The sequence below is a fragment of the Enhydra lutris genome, unplaced genomic scaffold (assembly GCF_002288905.1).
Source record: "Enhydra lutris kenyoni isolate GAN:26980312 unplaced genomic scaffold, ASM228890v2 scaffoldscaffold17, whole genome shotgun sequence".
Classification (NCBI taxonomy): domain Eukaryota; kingdom Metazoa; phylum Chordata; class Mammalia; order Carnivora; family Mustelidae; genus Enhydra; species Enhydra lutris.
In genome coordinates this window covers 40,627,246-40,634,806 of record NW_019154101.1, presented here as the reverse complement: position 1 = coordinate 40,634,806, position 7,561 = coordinate 40,627,246, and the positions used below count along the sequence as shown (strand labels likewise).

General features: G+C 39.0%; 1 pseudogene; it reads left to right on the top strand.

The window, feature by feature from the left end:
• Positions 1-4,934: 4,934 nt before the first annotated feature.
• Positions 4,935-5,663, top strand: LOC111147483 (annotated as a pseudogene).
• The last annotated feature ends 1,898 nt before the right edge of the window (positions 5,664-7,561 follow it).

Genomic DNA, 7,561 nt, shown 5'->3' with positions numbered 1-7,561 from the left:
GAAAGGAGGCAGATGATTACTCTTAATTTGCTATGAAGTTGCACATAGATTCATAAATATCAATGTCACCTGTGAAAATGAAGTAAAGAGAGGATTTACACACTAGCAGAAAAGGTTTTAGTATGTCTCTTGCCTTTTTTTTAAGCACATCTTACCATATTATTTGTTTAATGATATATTCTTATTGTCGCATTACACTTGTACATTTGTTGTTGTTGTTGTTCTTTGAAAGCAATTAAATTGTTGTGACTTCCAGGGCGCAGTTATAGAATTGATTTAAGTAATACTTAAGAATTAGAACAATGAATAAAAATTATCTGGAGTATTTGTTTAAAATGCAGACTTGGGTGGGGGGTGCTGTCCTCCATGATTCGAATTGGTCACACAATCCTTGGAGCCTAGAAATCTGCTTTCTACCAAGCATAAGGGATTCTGATTTGGGTGGTCCTCAGAAAAACACTATTAAAAAGTGTAATTTTAAAAAAGATAACAATTAAATAAAAATCAGCTTCATAGGAAATATAAATGAAGAATCTTGTTTTCCTGTATAAGTTATTCTTATAATTAAGAGGTGTGACCAGAGTCCTGATTCCTTTAGAACCAAGGAAGATATGCAGTGGCAAGTCTGAGCACCCGCACTCTTGGGAGGCCAGTCCTGCTTGGGATTCAGAAGTGACTTTACTAAGTCACTGTCCTGTGTCTCTTTTTCCTCCTCTCCAAATTGGGGATGGGAGTGTAGGTGGAAGGGAAGCATACCTTCCTACGACCTGGACAGGTTGAATATGAGGCTACTTTGTAAATCCAAACCGGTGTCATTATATTCAACACTTGGGTAATGCTTCATTCTTTCCAAGTTGTTGAATTTAAAACACAGTCATCAGGGACGCCTGGGTGGCTCAGTTGGTTGGACGACTGCCTTCGGCTCAGGTCATGATCCTGAAGTCCCGGGATCAAGTCCCGCATCTGGCTCCCAGCTCCATGGGGAGTCTCCTTCTCCCTCTGACCTTCTCCTCACTCATGCTCTCTCTCACTGTCTCTCTCTCTCAAATAAATAAATAAAATCTTTAAAAACAAAACAAACAAACAAAAAAAACCACGGTCATCATAAGGGCTCAGCTTTTAATGTCGTCAAACCCTAAACTGTGAAATGATAGCCTCTTTGAGGCTTTGAAAGGTCATGCAAGGTCACAGCCACATTACATGTAAAACAACCCTGAAAGATACAATCTTCAAGGCTGCTAGAAAAAAGAACTCTCACAGCTTCCCTTGGCAGCTGTGTGTTTGAGGCCTTAAAAATCTTTCAAGAGAAATCCTTCTGAGTTCTTAATCCAAGCTGTCTGTGACACCTCTTGGCCTATCGTTGGGAGGGAGGGAAAAACTGGCCTCCCTAACTCATGCTCCTGTTTCACAGACAGCAAATTTTCATACTCTCTCTTGTTGCGGTGGTGGTGGTGGTGGTGGCTGTTGTTTAATGCAGACCTAAAGCTAGTCTCTTTGGCCTTTCCATGTTAAGCTTCAGGAAGACATCTATATTTTGCCCATTGATTCTTTTCATTCTAGGTATTCACAGGTAATGTGAGGATGACCACTACTGCATGTGACATCTTTTCTTAAACTTGCTGTTGCTGAGAAAATGTTCTTGACCATTTTTAAAAAGTCTAAGTTTAGGGGCGCCTGGGTGGCTCAGTGGGTTAAAGCCTCTGCCTTCAGCTCGGGTCATAATCCCAGGGTCCTGGGATCGAGCCCCGCATCGGGCTCTCTGCTCAGCAGGGAGCCTGCTTCCTCCTCTCTCTCTACCTGCCTCTCTGCCTACTTGTGATCTCCGTCTGTCAAATAAATAAATAAAATCTTTAACAACAAAAAAAAAAAGTCTAAGTTTATTAGGGAATTTTCATCATTAGTCTCATAGTGGGACCTCAGCAAGCCAATTTCACTGCCCTCGTTGTCCTGTTCCCCCAAATGAGAGACTGGGACTGCACACTCTTTGTTTTATTCTTTTGAAAACTCCTAAAGTTGCTTCCAGTAGAAAGAGGATGGGCTTAACCCAGAGTGATTTTGTGGCATCCAAGGACTCCTGTTTTTTTGAGTGCTTTATTGGTTCCTTGCCATCTCATTTTTTTTTAAGCCCATTGCTTCTGGTAATGAGAATAGTCTCCTGTGGCAGGAGAAAGGAAGGAGGGCAGAGCAAAGAGAACAGGAAGAAGAGCAAGAGGGAAAGGGATTGAAGGAGAAACAAAAAAGGAGGAATGGAAAGAAGGGAAGTAGTAGCCAGCAGTAATCACAGGGAGCATAGATGTCAACAGGTACACAAAGGAAAATTACAAGTGTTTGGTGCCTGCACATATCTTCTGCCTGAGGGTGGAGTGAGTTCCTGGGACTGCTTCCTAGAATTCTATATATTTATTTGGAGGGAAAAAAAATATATATTTTTGTACATTTGTAACTTGGTCTTAATAAAGCATAGGGCCTTGAATCAGTGGTTATCAGGTTTCTCACGGTTTCCCTAGCTGCATGTGAGGTATTTGATGGATGTGTTATTTTTTTTTATGTTCCTTTATTCATTGTCCATTTTTATTTATAAATTTAAATTTCACAAATGGCAGAAAAACCCTGCTAACATTTTTCTCCTTGGAGAAACCCCGGGCTTTACTAAGCCCACTCTGCAGTAATACCCTGTGTGCTAGAGCTCAGTGTGGCCCTTGAAGAATGCATCCTGACTTCATTATTTTTGGTGTTTGCTAGAGATTTAAAAAGACACTAAGTTTGCATCATTCCATGTCACAAAATGTAAAGGAGTAGCTTCTAATCTGTATGCCTTTCCCAGCACAGTAGATGCCCTTTCCAGAAATGGTTTGAACGGAAGATGGTGTGCATGGGAATGTCTACCGATCGGAACAAATATATTTCTTACTATTCATGCTGCAGAGGGTAACCCCACTGCTTTGCTTTCTGACACCCAGATATTGAAAGCCATTTCTGAAGGAAAGTTTACTCTTCGGTATCAAATCAATTGGAATTGATTCCTCAAAAGTTCTGACGGTTTGTATCCCGGCCAACTGATGATCTTGATATTACTGAGAATTCTTTACCGTATATTTCAAGAATCAAAGTGCTGATGAACCAACATGGGACCCCTTGCTTCTTACCAGGGAGGGCGCTCTTCCTAGTATGACTGGACCACTGGACCACTGGACCTACCCAAGCATCTTCTAGACACTTGGGCATTGGTTATTTGACCTAACTCCCCAAGGACTCATCAGAGCTATAAGATAAAGGGAAACAAATTAGATGCCACACAGAGTTAGGTAGCTTCATGTGATCTTTCTTTTCTTTTTCTTTTTTTTTTTAAAGAAATTCTTAGGATTTTTTTTTAAGATTTTTATTTATTTATTTGACAGACAGATCACAAGTAGACAGAGAGGCAGGCAGAGAGAGACAGAGAAATAGGAGGAAGCATGCTCCTCAATGAGCAGAGAGCCCAATGCAGAGCTTGATCCCAGGACCTTGAGATCATGACCTGAGCCGAAGGCAGAGGCTTTAACCCACTGTGCCAACCAGGTGCCCCTTCATGTGATCTTTCTATAGCCAGCATTAAAAGCCAGAAAGGGCCTTCCAGAAATACATGCCCTTGTGGATTAAAAAGTTTCTTTTCTATTCTTACTAGCTTTAACCTCTAATTGCTGCTGTGATTTGCAGTTCAAAGTTTATATCCAAGTCCTCATGCTCAATAAGGATTTGAGGCTTGGGATTGTACACAGACCTTTCATTAGTCTTATAATTGTTATTATTTAGTCCAGGCGTATATTTTTTCCTTTGGTAATCCATACACTGGAATATTCTCTGTGGAACATGCTAGAAAAAGGAAAGGATCGCACTCTTTTTAGAACTTCATGTAAGAGAGGCACCTGGGTAGTTCAGTTGGTTGGGTGTCTGCCTTCAGCTTGAGTCATGGTTTTGGGGTCCTGGGACCAAGCCCTGTGTCAGAATCCCTCCTCAGTAAGGAATCTGCTTCTTCCTCTCCCTCTGCAGCTCCCCCTGCTTGTGCTTTCTTTCTCTTTCTCTGTCAAATAAATAAATAAAATCTTAAAAAAAAAAAAAGACTTTATGAAAGAAAGAGCTCTAAATCACCTACAAATATAGAGCCAGTTTCCAGCATGTCATGTGAAGGCTTTGCCTCTAAATTCTCATTGCAGTTTCAGGATTAAGCCAGACCACTTTTATCCTACTTAATGAATGTAACTGCCCATTCACCAATGTGGAAAATTCAGGGTTCAACAGTGTGAAATTTTGTACTGATTATTCAGAACCTCAGTCAAGGCCATGATTTTTTCCTACACATTTTATGACATTATTTTGCCTAGACATTATGTCCTTGTTGCCCTGAATTACAGCATTTATTGCCAAATTGCTTTAATCAGTTATCACCATTCAAAACTATGTGTCCAAAAGAGTTTAGAAGGAAGCAAAGTACAATAATGATAGGAAGAAAGTAAACTGTGTTAAACAATGCATCATGTGTCTTGATTAAAATACTTATGGGGAGCCCTCTTACATTTCCAACCAACACCTCTGAGGCCAGTCATGAAAAGTTAGCCAGTTATACCCCAGAGAGCATTTTTTACTTAGAGAGCCTCAAATATTATGGAGGTGAACTCGGGCTCCCTCTACCACTTTTATTCTCCATAGTTGTAAACAAAAGTGAAACAGCTAACTATATTTTTTAGTTCTAGTGTAGGAAAAGACTGAGGGTATCAGTGATTAGCCTTAAGACTATAAATAATCTCTCTTTTCAAAAATTATGTCTTGGCAAAGAAAGGGGAGTGCCTGGGCTGCAGTGGGAAGTGGAGTGGGGGGCCAGTGTTAGCACAGGCTGGTGGCCTTTACTTATGTGACTGGGCTGTACCAGCATGGCCTCTGTCTGGAAAGGATGCAAGATGACCATGGAGGAACCTGTTCCCAAAAAGTCTTGACTGAGTGAAGCAGACTTCACAGTTATGACATGAGATGAGTTAACTCTCAGGTGGAAACAATATGAAGTATAGGTCCAAGCTTTGGAGGGCAAGTACACAGATCTTAATTCTAATGATGTAATGGAGTTAAGGGGAGTCTGAAGAAAAACTAAAGCAACAACCAGGAAAACATCCTTGTAAGGGGTTTAGCAAACAAGGAGTGAGGGATGCAAGAGTGTACAATGTACCAATCAAATCCAGTACCTCAAGCAAGTCCACTAGCCTAGCATTGCCTGATGGTAGACCCAATGATCAGCTTGTTTTTCCTAAACATGGAAGGTGAATTGGAACGGACTAAAGACAAACTGGAGCAAGCCCAAAATGAACTGAGTATTTGGCAGTTTAGGAGATACTCCCCAGGCAAGACAAACCTGACAGTCCCACCCTGAGAGAGCTGTGGTGGGAAGCCAAGTACCCAGTTTCCACACCAAGACTCAGACATTGAATCTAAAAAAAAAAAAAAAAAAAAAAAAAAAAAAAAAAAGGCCTCATTCTTATACTATCTATCTTGTAATGGTTAAGATAAAACTTACCAGATGAATATTGTGTTTCAGCTTCTTTCTCTTCCTCCTCCCCTGCTTTAAAAGACTGATAGCATCTATCTATTCCAAAGAACTGGCCACCCCCAAAAAATACCCCTTCCAGAACATGTAGAAACTGGGGAAATTTTTCTGAAAAGAAAATAGAGGGAGAAATGAAAGTCTTAAGTCTGTGGCATGCTGTGTCTTTAGACAGTTTGGAGGAATGAGAACCTAGAGACTTAAAGTCATGAATTGATCATGTAAAATTCCAGTAAAATGTAAAAGTAGAATGTGCTGTTAACCTTGAGCATAGTGATTTAGAGACACTGTGTATCAGTTTTGCCAATAAGACTGTGGACTTTGTGATTGTTGTTGAACTTCTGGGTCAAAATTCAAATGAAGCAAATTTTGCCTTTAAGAGTTTTGGAGAGTTTTTTTGGTTTTGTTTTGTTTTGTGTTTTTTGTTGTTGTTGTTTGGGTTTTTTTGCTAAGAACCAATTTAATTGTCATGAGAGAATCAAATAATAGATGTCAGTACAAGTAGTTCATATATTCAACCCTTTAGTTTGGGGCTCTATATTATTTGATTGAGCCTTAAATCAATGTGGTTTTATCAACGGTTTGTTCTTTGCATGGTTGCTAATGCTATAGATAATCTTACCATGGATTGTACAAACATAAAGGCCTGATATCAAACTTCAGGTTGAAACTGTTTGAAGCATTATAAACATTCGTTTCACTACTAGAGTGTAGTAGAGGATTGGCTGTGATGAGACTCATTGTGTTATTTTTTTCAGTAGTGCAACTAAATCTCCATTGCCTTCAATAGGCACATGTTGAAAGAGCATTGTCATTAGTTGTTAGTGGAGGAATGTGTTTCTTCATTGCATTTGGGCTTTTTCTATTGCACTTTTTTTTTTTTTTTTTGTAGTGGGCAGCAAAACAATGTTTATTGAGCAATAGCAAAGCAAGAGTACAAAGCTCCCACAGAGGGAGGGGACCCAAGAGTGTTGCCCTTGCACTGTTGATATTAAATTAAATGTGTCTTGAAAAAAAATTGTGTCTTGATTATAACTTCAAATAAACTCTCTAACCTAAAAATTATTTTAAGAATTCTTCCCCCTTTTCAAATTAAATGTGGTGATTGCTACAAAGATTAGATCCTTCATATTTTTGTAAATAGAGTGGTTACCACTATGGAAAACATGATGGTTCTAGTTCTGGCTAAAATTGAACAAGAAGTCCTCAGCCAAGATTACCAATTTGATGCCTTTTATGCATCATAGTTACCAAAATATTATTCACTATTTTAGCTGTATATAAGCTTTATATATTATGTAGCTATACTTATATAGTCATATTTAGGATCTATTACTGTGCTTCATTAATGACCACATTTCTGATTCGCTAAGCATATGGCCTAGGTCGCTTCTTTGTCTCACTTTTTAAATGAAGCATCTGGGTTAGATGTTCTCTGAGGCTCATGTCAGCCCTAAAATTTTATGATTTTGTGTTCCATGAAATAAACTGGCCATCTTGTCTTTTATATGGTCCCACCTGCTAACTCAGATGTACCTCTCCCTCATTCCCAACAGGAAAAAATTAGAAATATTTTATACAGATATAGGCCTTTATAAATAAAGCAAAATGAGGACAAGAAGAAGGAATCAACTCAAATTTCAGCAGAAAAGGATAACATTTAAAAAACATTCCTACCTTGAAGAGATTTGAGTCATTTTCAAATAACTCATTTGAAGTCATTTGTTGTGGACACTCCTAGAATAGGGCCAGCTAATTTGAAAAGGTTTCAAGATGAAGTTTCATCTAGTTTGGTCTGGAATATAAGACTCTGCATCATTTTATAGAACTAGGTCTGACCCAGTCTTGTGGAGTGTAATGATTCCAGGGAAATAAGGCTATAAAATATTTAGGAAACTAAGTGTTCTTTAACACTTACGTTGATACAAATACTATGCTGCCTCATCCATTTGGACATTCTAAGAGATACCTACTAGCAGCATCTGTAAATGG